This window comes from Protopterus annectens, chromosome 11.part0 (assembly GCF_019279795.1).
Source record: "Protopterus annectens isolate FY-2018-M chromosome 11.part0, PAN1.0, whole genome shotgun sequence".
Taxonomy (NCBI): Eukaryota; Metazoa; Chordata; order Ceratodontiformes; family Protopteridae; genus Protopterus; species Protopterus annectens.
In genome coordinates, this window is record NC_056745.1 from 1231446774 (window position 1) to 1231467479 (window position 20706).

General features: G+C 40.8%; 1 protein-coding gene across 4 annotated transcripts in view; it reads right to left on the bottom strand.

Annotated features, from left to right (window-relative positions):
• Positions 1-20706, bottom strand: part of SHANK3 (SH3 and multiple ankyrin repeat domains 3) — a 7266504-nt gene that overhangs the window by 6460307 nt on the left and 785491 nt on the right. The gene's annotated exons all lie outside the window — the stretch shown is intronic.

Below are 20706 nucleotides of genomic sequence, written 5' to 3' on the forward strand. Positions count from 1 at the left end.
TTTTTCAGCAACATAATCTAAAAACTCCATCTGTTTCTAAGTTGTCCATCAGAACTTTCAATAGAGGGGCCATGGCTAAAATAGCTAACAGACACCAGTAACTGTTGAAAGCTCTGTGACTGAAAATATATTCAAAAAATTAAAATTTGGAGATACCCGTTAGCTAATTTTATTCACTACAGTCAGAGAAAAGATTTATAGCTTGAAGTTCTTCAAAAGATATCATATTCTCTCAGAATTTCAACTGCTTGATTAATAGAAAGGCAACTTTAACATGAACCACTCAATAAATGGTACTCAGGATTCTTTTCTTAGAAAAGACATCCCATCACTAATATCTAGTATGCATGATGTATTACTTAAAATGGACAAACTGGATATCAAAATAGCAAGTTTCAAAGAAGAGACCAGAAAGTAGATGGGACTTTAAAATTTCTTAAGCAACAATAAAGTGCACAAATCAGCAGGATGGAAGAAGCTTTAATTGATCATGAAAGGAGAATAAGGCGAGTCTTTCACTGTGTGACTTAGACTGAATTTCTTTTATAACCAAATAACTAGCTCATAGATAAAGTTGATGATTAAAAAAACAGACTGAGATGAAATAACATTAGAATTTATGGTATACCTAAAAAAACTTCTTTACAACCTTGCCAAATAAAACTTTAAATCTACCTGAAACATTATCGTTTGGAATAGAAAGGGCACATAGATCCCTGAGAGCACCTTAGAAAAAGAAAAACTTACCACCATTTTTAATTATAGTTACATTTATGTCTAGTTTAGAAAAAGATCAGTTATTAGAAACAGCATGGTCCAGTTCACCTCTTAAAATTGGTGAACATGTAGTCAAATTTGACAATGATTATTCCAGTAAAGTAATGAATAAATGAAAATACTGCTTACCACTCAACAAGGAACTTAAGAAGAACAATATTAAAGCCACTTTAGTGTTTCCTCCAAAGATCAATTTATTTATTTCTGAAGGAAGTAAAATAGTTGACACACTGAAAAAGTCATCCACTTTTGTCAACAAAAGTAAAATCATTAATAATAGTGAAAAAATTGATTGGAGTAGTATATCTCTCATGGACAGAGTTAGCTGAATTCCTGGAAATCTGATTCTAAAATTAAAAAGCTTAAAACAAGTGACTGTTATTTTCTGATCACAGGACTTGTGTGTTCTGAAACAATGTACTGTGTAAAAAGTTTGTAATGGAGTTTAAGCTTCAAAACATATGCAAGTATGTATTTATATTTTAAGCTAAACATTTTTCATGATGAGAAATACAGATAGTTAGTTTTACTCTTTTTACTATACTTACCAAGTAAGACATCATATATTCATTTAACTAAACTAATACTTTTATTTTTAAATGTCAAAGAAATACTTCCTCTAAGAGAATTTCAAATTATTAGTAATATAATTGGTAACTCTAAGACTATATAAGTTAAGAATTGCATTTTATCTGTTTAATTTTGCTTAGTATGTGCATTGCTGGGTTAACTGAATGTACTAAGTAATATGCTAATTAGAAGTATTAAAGTGCTGGTGTGTTTGCTTTCTTTTTTCCTGTGTAAAACATTAATTTCATAGGTCATTTATGAAACAAGTAACAGTAAAGGAAGGCTTGCGAAAAAAGAATGCTTGATTTGTTTTAAAATGCTGGATTCTTGCTTGCCTTGATTTCCACCTTGAGCCCTTCTGAAGAAAATCTAAGTCAAAGTTCATCACTGATGTCTGTGAAAACAGTAAGGAGTTTTCTTTTTCTTCTTTATTTTTTTCCTGTATGTGAGACACCGACATAAAATAAGATTTTTTTTAAGAAGTGAAAAATTGATAAAACAGAAGTTACAGTAATGTTTTATATTGAGCTGTAGCTGACATATAATTTGAAACTTGAAAAGAAGCAACTGCTGTTGTAAAACAAAACGAACACAACTGCCCTAAGTTGTAGATCCAAAAAGCACAGACGCAGAATCTAGCGCTTTCATTCACTTTATTACATGTGAACTTCTTCAGAATCAATGATACCGCCCCCTAAAGACAAATTATATACTTGAAAAATCACATGATTGATGAAGTCACTCATTCATATCATTTCAACTGTTCTTAAATACAAAATACAAATATAAAAAAAGTAAATAATCGAATAAAAACTTTTTGTTCATTAAACATAAAACTTTTTTAAAAGAATATATATATATATATATATATATATATATATATATATATATATATATATATATATATCAAGTTTTATACTTGTAACTAATGTAGTTACTTACATTGCAAGAAACATTTGATGTTGATATAATCATTTAAGCCTGCTTGATCTGCACCCAATTGTATTTGCCACAATGATTCCTTACACTCTAACAGTGTTTTATATATCCCCTGTATACAAACTCTGATCTGCACTATCTATGACAAAAAAGTAAACTTTTTGAAATCAGTACATGTGATAGAATGTCTTGCCAAAGCATTAGTTTGTTCTTTTTTCTTTATGGCCAGCACATGTTCGTAGATCCTCCTTTTAAGACACCTAGTGGTCTTTCCAACATAATAGCTGGGGCATGATTCACACTGTGCAATATACACCACCATCTCACTATTACAAGTAAAATAGCTTTTTGACAACAGGACTTTCCTCTTTTCACCTATTCTAACTAAGAAAAGAGTTGTTGATGTACCTGCATTGTCTACAATTTTTACAGGAAAAAAGTGCCTCTAATCTGAATGACACTTTTATTGATGTTTTTACTATAGTTATTCTCCTGTTCCAATAAACTTTTCAAGTTTAACTATTTTTTAAAAGTGAACTTTGGTTGTACACCTATAACCTCGATCAAATCAATATTTCCCAACAACACTTTCCAATTGTCCACTATTATTTCTTTAATGGACCACATTTCATTACTGATTGGTAAAGGAAAAGCATAGTGAAAACCATTGTTTCTTGAATCACTTCTCCCATTACTGATGTTAGAGACAACTATCTGTGTTTGACCTTTCAAGATCAGACATGCAGTTCCATTTCTTAACAAAACAACCTCATTTTCGATTCTCTCTAACCACATTTTGTCATACCATCTTGCCATAAACAGTGACCACAGATTTCTCAATTCACTTAAAAAGGTGATGTCATCAGAAGTTAATCTACTCAGTCTAATAAACTGTCCTTTGACGACTCCCTTTTTCATATGGACTGGGTGTAAACTGTCTTTGTGTAAGTACTGGTTTACAAAAACTGATTTTCTAAAAATACTACTGATAAATACTTTTGATTCTTTGTCATAGGTAATACTAAGATCAAGGAAATTTAATATTTCTCCAAAACCACTGATTTTAAACTTAAGGAAATTTGTAGTGTTGTTTAAATACATAAAAAATGAACTAACAACCGAACCAAACACTTGAGGAAATCAGGCTCTGCTCTCGATATACACAAAGTTTATTAAATCCACCAAGGTACAAAAGCTCTTAACGCACAATACGTTTTCGATTCTCTATCTTCATCAGAAAGCAAGAAATATACACATAAAACATGCAAATCCCTCCTTTTATACACCCTGTGCATCATTAAAAAATTAATCAATTAATGCCAAATTAGCAGCAGTTTAACCCCTAACGGGTCCAAGAAGTAAAAGAGAAATAAAATATACAAGTCGCTTTGTTGTCATTTCAACCTTTGATACTAGCGAATTTGCATACAAATATATATATATATATATATATATATATATATATATATATATATATATATATATAAGACCATTTCAGAATTTCTAAAATATATATAAACTATATAAAATAAATAAATTGATGTAAAAAACATTTTTGTTTTACTTTTCTATTTACCATCTATGCCTATATAATATTAAAATGTTCAAAGGTCTTTATAATTCATACAGAAAACAGCGCCATCTGGTGTTAACAAAAATTCTTAACATCTTATACAAAATTTATAGAAGTATGATACACATTTGATCCTTGAATAGTATGGACCCAAACATAAAAAACCTTCCTATATATAATCAAAAAATAATAATAATAATAAACATAAAATATTTATATGTGTATAAATATATAACATAAAAAATGACTCAAACTCCTCAGAACTTCCATTCCATATGAAAAACAAATAGTCTATATAACGATAATACATCAAAACTTTTTCAAAATCCTAATAATTCTTAATGTACTTGTTTTGCCATTGTGCCATTACTAGGTTAGTGAAAGCAGGGTCTACTCTCACCCCCATCACTACTCCTGAAAAATGTGTTTACATCTTGTTATTATATTTAAAGAAATTGTTGTCTAATACCATTTCCATAAGTGTACAAATTGTGTTGATCTTAGAATTCTCAAAATTAGTGTTTTCAACCAAATATTCTCTTAGGAAATCTATTTCTTCTACCTGGTCAGTACAGGTGTACAGAGATGTTACATCTAAAGATGCAAAAACAAAGTTCTCTACTACCAATTTTTTGTCCCTTAGTATTTCTAGCAGGTACCAGGAATCCCTCAAGTAATATTCAGAAACATGTACTATGGGATTTAATACGTAATCCAACCAAATATACATTTTGTTTCTGTCTTAGACTTACTTGCTGATATAACCAGTCTAAAAGGAGGATTTCTAACATCCTTTTGTACTTTAGGAATTCCAAACATGACTGCAATTTTGGGAAATTCTACTTTTAAGAAAGTGTAACTTTGATGGTCTATCTCACCCTGGCAAAACATGTCAAAAAGAGCCATGTCTACCTTGGAATAACAATTTTTTATATAAGTTAAATCAACTTTTTTATATGTATTGTTATCTTCCAACATGTTTTCCATAAACCTAATATAGTCTATTGTGTCCATGACCACTAACTTACCACCCTTGTCTGCTCTCATAATTCTTGCATCTTTGTTTCTGATAATAGAACTAAGTGCTCCATATTCAACTTCACTTAAATTATGTACATTCCTGTCAGGTTTGATATTCCTAAAACTAGTTTCACACATCTTTTGAAAAACCTGTAATGTACTTATTAAAGGTGGATTGTATGTACTCGCTTTTTTAGGTCTTTGTTCAACCAATATTTCACCTTCTATATTTATGTCATGCATTATGTAATTTAAATTTAATTTTCGCAAAAATAACCTAAAATCTACAATGACTTGTGCTAATTTCATTGGATTCCCAGGTATAAATAATAATATAATTTGCTTACAGTTTTCTGAATTTAATAGCTTATGCTGTAGTGTTAACTCTAACTGTAAATATTAAAGGAAAGGAAGTTAGATGTCTGTTACTGATTAGAACAGTTTATAAGAATTAAGGATTAAACAGTCACAGAGGAATTTAAGTACTATGTGCTATGAGTTGTCGTTTTCACATGCTGTAATCAAATTCTGTCAGAATGTGAAACTTAGATCAGAACAGCAGTTCACAATGACTAAAACACGCATTCAGATTAAACAAGTGAGAATTACTTTATAGGCAAGATTGCTTGTAATGCAGTTCACAATGGCTAAAAACACACACACATTCAAATTAAACACGTGGGAACTCCTTTATATATAGTGAAGATTGCTTGTAATGCAGTTCACAATGGCTAAAAACACACACACATTCAAATTAAACACGTGAGAACTCCTTTATATATAGTGAAGATTGCTTGTAATGCTATAATAATTAAGAATAAACATCTTATGAATAATATACATCTGCACAAGGAATGAAGAGCAGTATCAATAAGTTAAGAAATGCACATACATACTGTAATTTCTAATAGAGATCTGATGATTAAATAGCTCTTTGAAGGGAGATTTTAGAAATATGAGTTATATAGAATAAGATAGAATATTCATGTGCAAATAAGACAGAAAAAATATATTTAAATAATGAACTACTCATAAGAAAGATATGTATTATGTATACTTACATATGGCAGAAATGTGAATGTACAAGATCTCACATCATTTACATAGAAAATCATATAAAATATTTAAAATATTGAAAGCTGAAATTTGAAGCTTGGTCATGTGAACTTTGAAGCTTATTGCATATTGTATGCTATTAGATTCAGTAAAATTAACAGAAGTAACTCATTTCATAACTCAGTTAAAACGTGAGTGTTATATTGCTGAAGCAATACATCCATTTTGATATAAAGTAAAGTAAATGTTTCAATATGTTTGAACCCAGGAAGGGAGAATGGTATTTGAATTAAGCTTATTGTAATTTCTGAATACAATATAGACTGCAAATGATTTTTGATTCCATACAAAAAGCAATATATTCTCTTTGACCTTAGTAATGTACATATTTTTATGAATTTGTTTAATAAGCTAAAGGATTTTAAATATTTTGATATTTACTGTGTTGAGTGTAACATAATTTTGAGATATAAACACATATTTTTAAAATGAATTCAGAGCTTTTATATCTGTAAAATATGTGTGTATATTTTAGCATGATAAATATATACTGTATATGTGCATTGATTTTCCTTTTCTGCAATAGTTTAGTATGACAAGATTACCTGTCACCTGTATGTTTACAGATCTCTTTATTTCTTCAGGCCCTGTGTTGGTCTACCTATTTATTTAGAGATTTAGTTATAATAATGTTGAATGAGTGAGTAATTTAGGAATATTTAATGGATAATTTGTACTACTATTGCATAAATAGGTACATAATACACTATTTGTTGATTTGATATTTGTTATTAATAGTAGAGATAAACAGAAAACTGGAACTGGAGTAGAAAAACAGTGATTTATTCAGGCAAAGCAGGACAACTGGTAAAATAAACGCTCCACAAAACAACTCATGTGTTTTCATCCGAGCACCTCTCAGACTTCATCAGATCTAATCTCACATTGGCTGCCATGTGTGTGTGTGTGTGTGTGTCTGTGTGTGTGCGTGTGTGTGTCTGTGTATATATTCCACACAGAGCAGAATACACATGCCCAACAGGCCTATCTTTGTGCAATGGTATGCCCCGTTTGGGATGTACTTCTCCAAACATCTGCATGAAATGGAAAAGTCACTGAAATACCTCAGAAAGAAAATCCATGGCCTCCAACACCTGTCCTATGCAGACAGACTCAAATCACTATCACTCCACTCGGAATCGTACAGATTGCTCAGGGATGATCTGTGTATCACCTATAAGGCAATCTCGGACTCTGCCCTACTAGAGATGCTCCACATCTGTAAGTCTAACTATTCATGCACTACCCACTCAAAAGGTCTGAACCTAATATGTGACATTAACAAAACCTGATGGAGAGATAGGTTTGTCTCCCAGAGGCTGCACCGTCTCTGGAATAGACTTCGCATACAAGTCAAACAGAGCACTTTGCTGACCCTCTTCAAGTGCAACCTTGATGAGTAGATGGGGAACCACAAATTTGTCCTAGGGGTTCCACCTGTGTACCTCATTGACAGGGTGGACAGGTGCTGACTGAAGTTTCATTTTAGAGATGAACTCTTGGCTAGGCTTATAAGGGCCCCAGGGCCATTAGCCTAGTAACTTCCTATAATCCTATGGTCACACATCTTATGGCCCTGTAACTGGTGTTCTCCACAACAGCTGCCTCCCAATCAGGAGCTAATGATGTCATCCACCCCAACAGCAGTAGCAGACACTATCCAAATGCATAAGCTCTGTGGCAATTGCAATAACTATGTAGCATTATAATGTAAACGGCTAGATAGGTATTTGGTTCTAATCCCAGCAATGGCAACTCAGTGATTGTGTGTGCATGTGTGTAAATATATCCCCTTGCAGCTGTGTGTAGTTCCTGCCTATGTATGTGCAATGCCAATATATTTTAAAGCCTACCTGTGAACCCTCCATTGGCCTACTTTACAGGGCCTGCTAACGTCATCAACCATAGATGCACCATTAAACATGGCTAGTGTCTACAGTCACAGATGTCATAGTCACCACACACACTCCTGTTCAATGTCACCACCCTCTGACTGTCCAACATCTGTGGCAGCTGAGGACTGGGTATGTGCGGGCATACTGACTGTGTGTGGGGACACTGGGGAAGGAAATGGGATGTCAACCAATGGTATAGATTCAGCCCCCAACAACCCCACCTGTGCCTCACTCTGGCCACGATCATCATCATTACAGTCCGATGAGACACTGACATCAGGTTGTGAGGGGGACATACTACAACCCCCATGGTCACCTGTGAGGGGAGGACAACATGACTACATTAATTCCTGCACTATAATGTCTGCTGATACACACACACACACACACACATGCACACACACACGCACACACACACACACACACACACACACACACACACACACACACACACACACACGAGATGCCACAAATACATTAGACAGACCACACCTTATGACTGATGCTATGTGCAACAAACAAGCAGACACAACAGACATATACAAGACTGGCCCTTAACAACTTGCAGTGCAGCTACATCCAGTTAATGCTGCTAGTACTATATACCTGTGAGATAAATGACATGTCAGATTATATGACAGACCTTCACCTACAACACAGTGTACCCATTTCCACAATAGTAATACACCCCTTTATAGCAGACTGCCTACACCTTTACAAACATACGTGCTAATATGTTACAGCACCTGCAAATATGCTACTATGATTATTGATGTAATGCACTGCAGTGCACCCCTCCAGAAGTGAACATGCACATATTGCAATATGGCTAAGCTTAACAGTTGTGTCCACGGCAAACTGGCAGCCCTTAACATGCTTAGGGTATAGATGAGCAATAAAAAAAAAACAGTTCTGCACTCACCAGTAACACGATGATGACCCTGGTCACACCAGAGGAACCTATGGATTTCTGGGGGGAGAGGTATTGTCAGCAGACACAAATGTGACATTGGTATAGGATAATATGTGCATATATCAACGTGTACAGTACAAACTGTGATACTATCCACAATGCTGACATTCACAATATGTATACATGTGTGCATTACAACCCCCCCCCCCCCACAAGTGCAGATTGACCTGACATATGTGTACAGGTATGCAGAAGCTGCCACAGTGAATGCTACAGTATTAACATGATGACAACTGGAAGCTTACCTGGACATTCCTCAGCTGTGGAAGTTGTGCCACCCACCTTCACGATATATATAACTGAATATATATATATATATATATATATATATATATATATATATATATATATATATATGTATATATATCCTGGCTGTAGTTTTATTTATATATATATATATATATATATATATATATATATATATATATATATATATATATATATATAGATACCTGGTTGTAGTTTTGATTCAAATGACAAACCAGAGGTAACATCTAAAGGAGATTAGGTAGTTTCCCCTATCATAGATGCAAAGCTTTCTGTTCTTACAAAAGGACAACAATTTCAACATGCAGTATTTGATTTTAGTTTTAAGCCTAGGTTTTACGCAGACTGTCAGACACAGAATGTAGTTTATTTAGCCACGTGTAATGATTGCTCCAGTTTCTATGTGAGAAAGACTGTAAAGAAATTTAAAGGCAGGATCTTGAGGCATTTGTATGATATTAAGATATCCAATGTTAAGCATCCTCTGGCAAAAGATATCAATGAAAACTTAGGACATGGGTTCTCTTTTAGGGTGCTACAGTGTGTAAAGGTTAATCCCAGGGGCAGCGATCTAAAAAAGAAGTTATGTACTCACCATAACGTTCCATCTGAGTAGTTATACATAATTTTTCTGCAACTTGTGGGTATATGGATCCGTATCGGATCAGAGCCGGCAACTTTTTTTCTAGCATCTGCTCCAAGCTCCGAGCTTCTCCCCTTACCCATAATGCCCTACCATCTCCTATCTTCCCTCAAATCGAGTTTGCTGAAACTAAAAACATAAGCAACTCAACCCAATGAACCAAACCTGAAAAGACAGGACAAGGTCCGTCGGACGCAGGGAGGGAATGTTGCAGAAAAATGAAGTATAACTCCTCAGATGGAATGTTATGGCGAGTACATAACTTCTTTATCTGAAGTAGTTAACTTCATTTTATCTGCAACCTGTGGGACAGAGTCCCCAGCTACACTGATCCTGGGGGGCCCTTATGGAAGGATATTCCTGAGCACTGCAGAGCCAAAGGATGCTCTAACCCTCGAAATCAGATCTAGTTTGTAATGGGAAATGAAGGTATGTGAATTGGCCCAGGTCACTGCTGCACAAATATCGTCCAAAGGCACCCTAGACCAAAGAGCAGCAGAGGTTGCCATGGACCTGGTAGAGTCAGTCTTAACAATACCAGGAGGAGATAAACCTTTTGCTTTGTAGGCATGTGAAATACAAAGAGCGATCCATCTGGCCAAAGAAACTTTAGAAATAGCTTTTCCAATAAATGCTTTGGAAAAGGAAACAAACATTTGGTCAGTCTTGTGGAAAGACTTTGTTCTGTGAAGATAAAAATGAAGCTGTCTATGAACATCTAAAAATGGAGTTTGCATTCACCTTTATTTTGGAAGTTAGGAAAGAAAACGGGCAGATTAATGGACTGGTTTATGTTTGCTTTAGATGCCATTTTAGGTAAAAAGGAAGGATTAGTATGGAGGGAGACCCTATCCTTGTAGAAGACCAAATACAGAGGCACAGCATACAGAGCTTGAAGCTCAGAAACCCTCCTAGCAGATGTAATAGCAACTAGGAAAGCGGTCTTCCAGGACAAAGATTTCAAGTCCACCGAAGCTGCAGGTTCAAAAGGAGGGGCCACCAATGCCTGGAAAACAAAAGTAAGGTCCCAAGGAGGCACTGAATCCTTGACAGGTGGGCGTAACAGAAAAGTACTTTTAAGAAAAGCCTTACACAGCCTAGAAGAGGCTAAGGCCATGTTGTCTTCACCAAAGTGAAAACTGGAAATGGCTGCCAATTGTACTTTCACTGTGGAGAAACTAGCGCCTTGCTGAAAGATGCCAGACAGGAAATCCAACACCGCTGGAACAGGGTCTGTAAAGGGATCTGTTTTTCTCTGTGAGGCCCAAATGGAAAAACGCTTCCATTTACTGCAATAAAGTTTCCTAGTGGAGTCTTTAAGAGAAGCCAACAGAATGGATTTTACCGAAGATGAAAGACCAAGACTCCTGGCAATTAATGGAACTGGAGCAACCAGGCTGTCAGCTTGAGGCTGCCTAGATTAGGCAGACGCTCCCCCGATGGATGGGAGATTAGATCTGGGCAGGGATACAGAACCCATGGGGGAGCTAAGAGATGAGACCAAAAGAATGGGAACCAAACCTGACAATGCCAGAATGGACAATGAGGATCACTTTGCACCGCAGTCGGCAACCTTTCGGAAAAAACTTCGGAATGAGTGGCAATGGTAGATAAGCATACAGAAGCCCAGGGGGCCAAGCATGGACTAGAGCATCTCTGGGGACTTTCCCCTGGTGAGGGAATCAGAGCAAAGAACTCGCTGCACTTCATGTTGGAAGGAGATATGAAGAGATCGCAGCAAGGCTGACCCCATGCAAGGAAGATCTCCTCCACTACTGACTATTTCAGAGACCACTCATATGGCATCAGAATGGCCTGATCTGTCCACTAAAATGTTGGAGCACCCCGGGATGTGCGTTGCTATCAGAAACCAACCGGTGGAGATCACCCATTCCCACACTCTCATGGCCTCGTGAAATAGGGAGTAGGATCTAGTTCGCCCCTACTTGTTGATATACCAGACAACCGACATGTTGTCTGACTGAATTGCAATCAATCCGAGAGGGAGGACACTGTGAAAGGCTTCCAGTGCTAAAAACACTGCCCTCATCTCTAGAACATTTATGTGCAACTTGGTCTCTGACTGGGACCACATGCCTTGGACTGTCCTTCCCAAACAGTGCCCCCCCCCCACCTGAGTTGGGAGGCGTCCGTGGTCACAGTGGCTTGGAATGGAGATGACACAAAAGAGCATCCTTCTGATATCTCTGGGGAACTTAACCACCAAAGAAGAGACATCCTACAGATGTGACTGATCTTGATCAGAAATTCCATGGGCAGGTCTAGCCAAGACCATTGAACAGCCAGAGTCCATTGAAGAACCCACATGTGAAGGCGCCCACAAGGGAGAATCGATATGGTGGCAGCCATGGAGCCCAGAGCCTGGAGTACCTCGCTCGCCTTTGGAGACTTGGAGGTCGCTATCTGAGCTATGTGGCACCTGAGGTGTAGGATCCTGTCTGGAGTTAAGAATACCTTCATCTGCAAAGTGTCTGGCCATGCCCCAATGAAGTCTACAACTTGTACTGGTTGCAACTGGGATTTCTGAACATTGACAGTAATTCCCAGTAGATCTGCCAACTGAATTAAATAATCTCAGGCCACACACAAGTGATGCTTGTTGGGTGCAGCGAAGAGCCAGTCGTCCAGGTATGGAAACACCTGAATACCCTGAAGCCTCAGGTGAGCCGCTACAACTGCCATTACCTTGGTGAACACCCTGGTGGCTGTGGTGAGACCAAAGGGCAGGGCTCTGAACTGAAAATGACGGCTCCCAGCCGGAAGTGCAGAAACCTCGTGGAGCTTCTCTGTATTTTGATGTAGTAGTAAGCATCCTGGAGGTCTAACGAGCACATCCAGTCACACTCTCGGAGATAAGTTAGAATGGACTGTAAGGTGACCATCTGAAATTTCTGTTTGGCTACCGACAGGTTTAATGTTGACAGGTCTAGAATGGGCCTGAGGTCCCCTGTCTTTTTTGGCAACAAAAAGAACCTCAAGTAGATGCCTGATCCGGACTGATTGGGGGGGGGGACGTGTTTGATGGCTCGTTTGAGAAGCAGCTTTGAAACCTCTAGAGCTGTGGCCTCCCTGTGAGTGGGTGGAACATTCGGGAGGTGTTTTGTAATATTTGGAGGGGCAATAAAAGGGATAGAGTAACCTCTGGATATTATCTGTAAAACCCAGTGATCTGTCATAATGGACTCCCATGCCGCTGGATGTAAGGACAATCTTCCCCCAACTGCCTCCAGAGTAGGACAGTCGGTCAACCCCTCAGGGCTGCTGACTGGGTCTATCAGAAAAAGGTTCCCTAGACCCAAAATTCCTGGGACCCCGTCTACCTCTGGGTCAGCACCGATCTGCCTCTTGAGGAATAGTTGTCCTGAGAATCCTGGGAAACCTGAGATTTTTGGAACCACATCTTCTTCTGCCCCCTTTGATTCCTAGAAAAAGACTGCTGAGGGTTAAAGAAGTGGATCCCAATGGCAGACAAATTCTTCCCGTCCTTTTCGCTCTGGACATGTGTGTTACGTACTCTCTTCCCAAAAAGGGAAGAACCGTTATAGGGAGCATTGATAAATGATGCCTTGAAAGGGTCCACAAACTGACACAACCTGAGCCAGGCATGACATCTCATGGCTATGCCTGTCCCAGCCACCCTAGCTGCTCCTTCCATGGCATGGGAAAGGAGTCGCATTGACATGTTTGAGACTGACTTCAGAGCAGACATTTTCGCTGAGAACAACTGTCTGTCCTGAGGCAATAAAGACTCTGGGGGTGACTCAGCAAATTACGAAGCAAGGTCTCGCTGAAACCAAATCACATGTGCCAAATAATTCAGCACACGGATTGAAAAGGTCGATGAGGAATAGACGTGCTTCCCAAACCTATCCACTGACATGGACTCCTTGTCTGGAGGGTGGACTGAGGAACTCTCCTGTGCTAGTTCCTTCTCTGTGGTCATCAACCAACATAGCATCAACTGGGGCTCCTTTCGACCAAGGTTGTCTGTCAGAAGCGGGAGATAAAATCTTGTCAGGGCATTTGGGGATGGGCTCTACGGTGTCAGGCTCCTTCTATGTCCGCGTGGTGATGAGGTCCACCAAAGGGTCCACTGGCAGGGACACCCAGGAAGTAGATGGGGTCGTGACAAAGGCCTCCAGGAACACTGACTCATCCCCAGAAGGTTTTGGGGCTGACCAACCTCCCCTCTGGTGGAGGATCTCCAAAATTTCTCCTAAGGATACTTCGGGAGGTGACCTGGGGGAACCTTCTCCTTCATCTAAGTCAGTGTCCATAGTGAGGGACTCGGGGGAGTCCAAGTGCCTCCTTTTGCACTTGCTCTTACAGTGACCCTCTTCAGTGGGACTCCCAGAAGGGGATTCTTGAGCTGCAGTGATTTCCTCATGGAAAAAAACCTGGGGATCCTCTGGCACGGGCTGTCCCTGAGACAGGATGAAGGGAGTCATCACCAAATCCAGGGGGGCCTGGGTGGTATCTGAGGGGATGGGCTGAGGTCTCATTCCATGGGAGAGAGCCCTTTCCATCACTTCAAAGGCCGAGGGAGAGTGGACCTCCTTAACACACAGTAAGAAAGATGCCCTCCCTCGATCCGAAGCAGGGACCAGAGCCAAAGCCAGGGTAGCCTGAGGTCTGAGGGAACAGATCAGATCCAAAAAGGTCGGAGCTGGAGAATCCATTCCCTCAGGTCTGACTCCCTGTCCACGGCTCTGAGAGTCACTCAATCTGAACAAGTCGGATCCGAGGAACTCAAGGTAACAGCCAGAGTCGAGGTTGGAGGAACCGTCAGCGCTGAGCTACCAGCTCCGAAAAACCTTGGATCCAAGAGCCCCAAAGCTGAAGCACTGATCAGGGAATGAGAGATGGGGCGGAAAAGAGACATGGAGATCCCCCCTCCAGAGGGAGAGGGGCCTGGCAAGACTCCCATCTGAATTTGGGTCTGAATGAATCTCCGCATCATCCTGTCCATGTCCATGTCTGATAGGCTCCGAGTCGACCTCAAAGAGGTCACCGAGTCAGATCTGGCTGGTCTGCACAATGGGGAGGAAGGCCTCGGGTCCAAATGTTCCAACGGCTCCAGTGACAAACGAGGAGACCGGAGCTGTGGAGACACAAGCCTCATGGTCTTAGAAGGGGGACTAAGAAAGAGCTCCCTGCCTGGGGATCTCTTGCGATGTCTGTCCTTTCTCTTCTCCCTATCCTCTCTGCACCTTTCTTTATCTTTTTCTTTTTCCATGTCAGCCACGCTGAATGTAGATTTGTCTTTTGAAGACTCATCACCAGAGGAAGAGGGAGATTGAGTCCATGTCTGGGTGGGAGGTAGAACACTAGAGACTGTGGCAGATACCAGCATGACAGCAGGGAGAAGGCCTTTGGCTACTAACTTGGCCTTCTGATCCCTAAGGGCCCTTGGATTAAAGCCAGAACAGATAGCACATTGAGTGCACAAATGTGCCACTCCCAAGCAAATCACACACAGAGTGTGACCATCAGCTGGGGAGAGCTTATGGCCACACTGTACATTTTTAGAAAACAGACTTCGGCTGATCAGCCATAGTTCTGCACCCAAAAGTACAAACACTACCTATCAGAAAGCCCAAACACAGGTAGGGGAATGGCAGGCCTAACTACTACTCTCTGCAAAACTTTTTTTTTTTGACACCGATGAACAAGCGAGACACTAAACAAGGGGAGGAAGGGAAAATATTCACTGAAACACACACTACATACAAGAAATAATACCACTTACTATCCCTGAGCTCAAAGCAAAGGAGACCACGATGCACACTACTGGCACGGCAAATGAGATCTGGGGGAAGATAGGAGATGGTAGGGCATTATGGGTAAGGGGAGGAGCTCGGAGCTTGGAGCAGATGCTAGAAAAAAAGTTGCCGGCTCAAATCCAATACGGATCCTTATACCCACAGGTTGCAGATAAAATGAAGTTAACTACTTCAGATCAGCTATTTAGAAAGCTTAGAATTAAAATGGATATTCAGACTGCAAGTTCATAAATTTCCAAGTATAAGTGTGAATGTTTGTCTTAAACCATCCCTAAAAAGGAGGAAATTGGATTCATAACTCATTTTATTGGTTGATTAGTTTAGTAAGCACTGTGACTGGCTCTTGACTATATTAAATATGTAAGCTCTGTTTTAGAATTTTATGGATCTGATGAAGCATTTACAAATGTGAAAGCACTTATCTTTGTTTGAATAAACGTATTTATGGTTGCTTTATGGCTGTGGTAGCATTGCTGGTTGTTTATTTTTCACCTCCATGACATATGGTGTGACATTTCTTGTGAGCTGGTGGCTAAACCCAGGTTTGCCAGGAACTCTTCTGTGCCGAGAATGGTTGTTGTGTAGCAGGCCCTCCACCAGTGCCAGCATGGTCCCTGGCCACAGCTGCGGCCCTTTGCTGTGCATGAAGCATCATATCAGTGGCACAGTGTCAGACCTGCTCATAGCTCCTGTCGTGGTGGCCCACATGATTAACCAGTGCCACGAGGTCTGCCCACAGTACAGCGCATTGTTGCTGGTTATGGTGATTCCGTGACAACAGAACCTGGCAATGGAGTCTCAGGACATCAATTATGGCGTCAGTCTCTGCTTCTGAGAAAGGTGGAGTCCTATGGTGGGACATTCCTCCTGAAAGACATGAAGAGGGGAACACATCACATGACCACATACATTGCTTACCATTATGCACACACCCTGCACATCCACATTTGCCAGCACTAACCATTGCTAACTCCCACATTGTATTCCGCCATCTATCACCACAGTATGTATGTGGCTATCAACAACATAGTGGCAATACATCATGCATTGCCCTCCTGATCTTAATCTTTTCTACTACTTGCTGCTTGTCCTATAAGGTGTTCAAATACATGTTCTGGTTGCAGCTATTACTGCTTGTTCATAGCCTGTCTATATTGTATGCAATGGTGTCTGCCTATTACTGTTGTAGTAATCACCAGGGCTGTAGGCCCACCCATTAGTTTTCCCTGGCCTTCCTCCCTCAGATTCTGGAATATATTGCTGGACAATGTACTACAGTTTCCCCTGCCAGTCTGGCTGATGTGGGCATCCTGGCACAGTGTAGCACCTGCCTAATGTACAGGGTTGACAACCATCTACAAACACTACCAAGGAACACACTGTGTGGAAGATGCAATGACATTAGGAAACTACAGTCCATGCTCCCTTCCTGTCAAGCCCACATAACTGTCCCCAAACAGGTTGTCAACACAATCAGTACACCTCACACACCACCCACACCTACACAACACACACATATGCAGAGATCCTGAACATACACATCCACAAACAAAGGAGACCTCCGAGGCAAAACCACATGTGAATGCCACAGCCCTACACAGCACATACCACACATAACCACACACCTGTGTCCCACAGCCATGAAGGCACACCACATCTCAAACGTATTACACATAGGAGATTCCATTGCGATTCACACTGATGTGCCTTTCACCAGGTTGTATATGTGGATGGTCACAGTTACTTGCCTGTCAGGTGAAAGAATCCACCATATTGCATATGCACTGCTCACTAAAAGGTACAGTCATGAGTCTGTCACAGTCCATGTTGGTGTGCCTGACCTGAGATGTACCCCCCCTAGACTATATGCAGTGAGATGTGATTGAGCATGCTGATTATGTGTCCTAGGCAGGTATGTCCTTAGCCTTATGCAGCATTCTGTCACCCAGACTAATGCTGCAATACAATCAGGAAATTATTGACCTTAACATGTGGCATGTTATTTTGTGATATTCAAGGGGGTTCCAGGACCTGAGAGCCTGGGATGATATGGTCAACAGATCACAATGCTTTGCCAGAGATGGCTTCCATTTGTCTCAGCTGGCCTTCACACATCTGTCAATGGTTCTCACCACCCCCACAGTGTCTTCATTAGGAAAAGTGGTAAGGTTATCACTACCAACATACAACTTACAGTGCAGGAGACATTGAAGACATGCTGCTAAACACCAGGAGTCTACACATGACTCTGCTCTGAGTGCAAGCATCCTTAACCTTGGGAAATGCTACATCTGTGCAGTCACAGACACATAGTTCAAAGCTGCAGACAGCACCCCAGCCTTACCTGGTCAACCATCCTATTCATACAGTTAGACCCCAAAGTGTGGGCTGTAATGCCATGGGGTTTCAGTATATATGAGACTCACATACACCCCCATGCTTTACAGGCAGTATGATGCACAGGAGACACTGCAGGGGCAGTTCATCATTACCAACACACCTATTCAAACCAAAGCTAGCTACCAGCCAGCACATGTGACTAAGAAGTCCATTCTGCCTATATGGACCTCATCAACTGTAGTAGTATTGGGTCTGTACCCAGATCCTGGGTTACTTGATTGACCCAAACATACATTGGATGATGTACCCATTCCAGCATACGAATGGCCATTGAGTCATCAATGCTGGAATTACAAACACCTTGGTGCAGCTAGGGGCTACTCCCACATAAAGTGAAGGTGTGTTGGAGTTTAAATTGCACAAAATGGGTTACCACTGCAGCATCCATACAATGTCATCCTCCATGGCAAAGCAACCATCATGTGGTCATGGCTGCAGTCACTATCTCCCACAATACCCATCTACCTAGGGTCAGACATACATAGTCCTCCAATCTGGAATACAGCCTCATGTGGGGTGGTATACACTGCTTAACAGCCCCCAACCCCTCTGTAGGAACTGACACCAATATCCACACATACACACCTCCATGCTTTACAGGCAGTAAGATGCACAGGAGACACTGCAAGGGCAGTTCACCATTGCCAACACACCTATTCAAACCAAAGCTAGCTACCAGCCAGCACATGTGACTAAGAAGTCCATTCTGCCTATATGGACCTCATCAACTGTAGTAGTATTGGGTCTGTACCCTGATTCTGGGTTACTTGATTGACCCAAACATACATTGGATGATGTACCCATTCCAGCATACGAATGGCCATTGAGTCATCAATGCTGGAATTACAAACACCTTGGTGCAGCTAGGGGCTACTCCCACATAAAGTGAAGGTGTGTTGGAGTTTAAATTGCACAAAATGGGTTACCACTGCAGCATCCATACAATGTCATCCTCCATGGCAAAGCAACCATCATGTGGTCATGGCTGCAGTCACTATCTCCCACAATACCCATCTACCTAGGGTCAGACATACATAGTCCTCCAATCCGGAATACAGCCTCAAGTGGGGTGGTATACACTGCTTAACAGCCCCCAACCCCTCTGTAGGAACTGACACCAATATCCACACATACACACCTCCATGCTTTACAGGCAGTAAGATGCACAGGAGACACTGCAAGGGCAGTTCACCATTGCCAACACACCTGTTCAAACCATAGCTAGCTACCAGACAGCACATGTGACTAGGAAGTCCATTCTGCCTATATGGACCTCATCAACTGTAGTAGGATTTGGGTATGTACCCTGATCCTGGGTTACTTGAATGACCCAAACATACATTGGATGATGTACCCATTCCAGCAAACAAATGGCCATTGAGTCATCAATGCTGGAATTACAAACACCTTGGTGCAGCTAGGGGCTACCCCACATGAGGTGAAGGTATGTTGGAGTTTAAATTACACGAAATGGTTTACGACTGCAGCATCCATACAGTGTCATCCTCCATGGCAAAGCAACCATCATGTGGTCATGTCTGCAGTCACAATCTCCCACAATACCAATCTAGCTAGGGTCAGACATGCACAGTTCTCCAATGTGGAATACAGCCTTCTGTGGGGTGGTATACACAGCTTAACAGCCCTCAACCCCTCTGTAGGAACTGACACCAATATCCACACATACACACAAGTGTTATTCGTGCGTTTGTATAGATGCATGGAGTCAGGTATACCTGACAGGACTACATCATCCTCTGCAAGGATAGGTACACCTGTCTGGTGGACATCTGCAAGAAACAGTGTCTATAACATGGATGACATACTGTTGTCTGAGACAAAGTAGAAGCAGGTGCACATTCTGGAGCAATGTCTACTTGGCATGAACAACCAAATGGGATCGCTCCTGGAAACCTGCACAGCAAACACAGAGCCCACATAGTTAACATTCACTACAGAAAATCATCTCCCCTTCTGCACATATGTCTGCAATATCAGAAGAAGCACTTGAATCTGCTCACTTGTGGTGGACAAGGACACCACCTATACAAGTGTTGTAGGTCTAGCATACTTGATGCCTGACAGAGTCAGTGTAGGCTTCATGCCCTGCCCCCCCATCAGCACATCAGGACTTTCCAAGTACCTGCCCCCTTCTCCTATATGTAATGAACAGGTCACCACTGACATGTGAAAAGCATGGCATACAGCTGTCTTGGGAGCCTATCACATCACAGTATGCATCCTACATGACCAGAAGAATGACCTTGCAACACATAAGGCACTGTATTCAAAGGAGGCCTGACTACATCCTTTGTCCCAGCCATGTGAGGGACAACCACTGTCACCCCTTTACACTAAGGTGGGGCGTCCACCAATGTGTCACATTATACACCCATCAGCCTAACTAGGCTGATCTGCAAGGCCATAGCACAGTTTATAGTGGACCTCATTAACAAGGACATTGGCGACCTCCACACACTCCATCACGTACAGTTTGGCTTCATCAAGGAAGGGATCATGTCTGTTACACTCAGTTGCCCTATTTGACACAGTCAACAAAGCCATATGGGGGGGTTGAGAGTGCAAACTGTCTACCTTGACCTGGAGAAAGATTTTGACAGTATAACCCACTTGGCCATAACAGATATACACTCCCATGTAAGCATCACACCATATGTTACCAGCGGGGTAGCACATTGGCGCACTGACATGACCCACCTAATTCACAT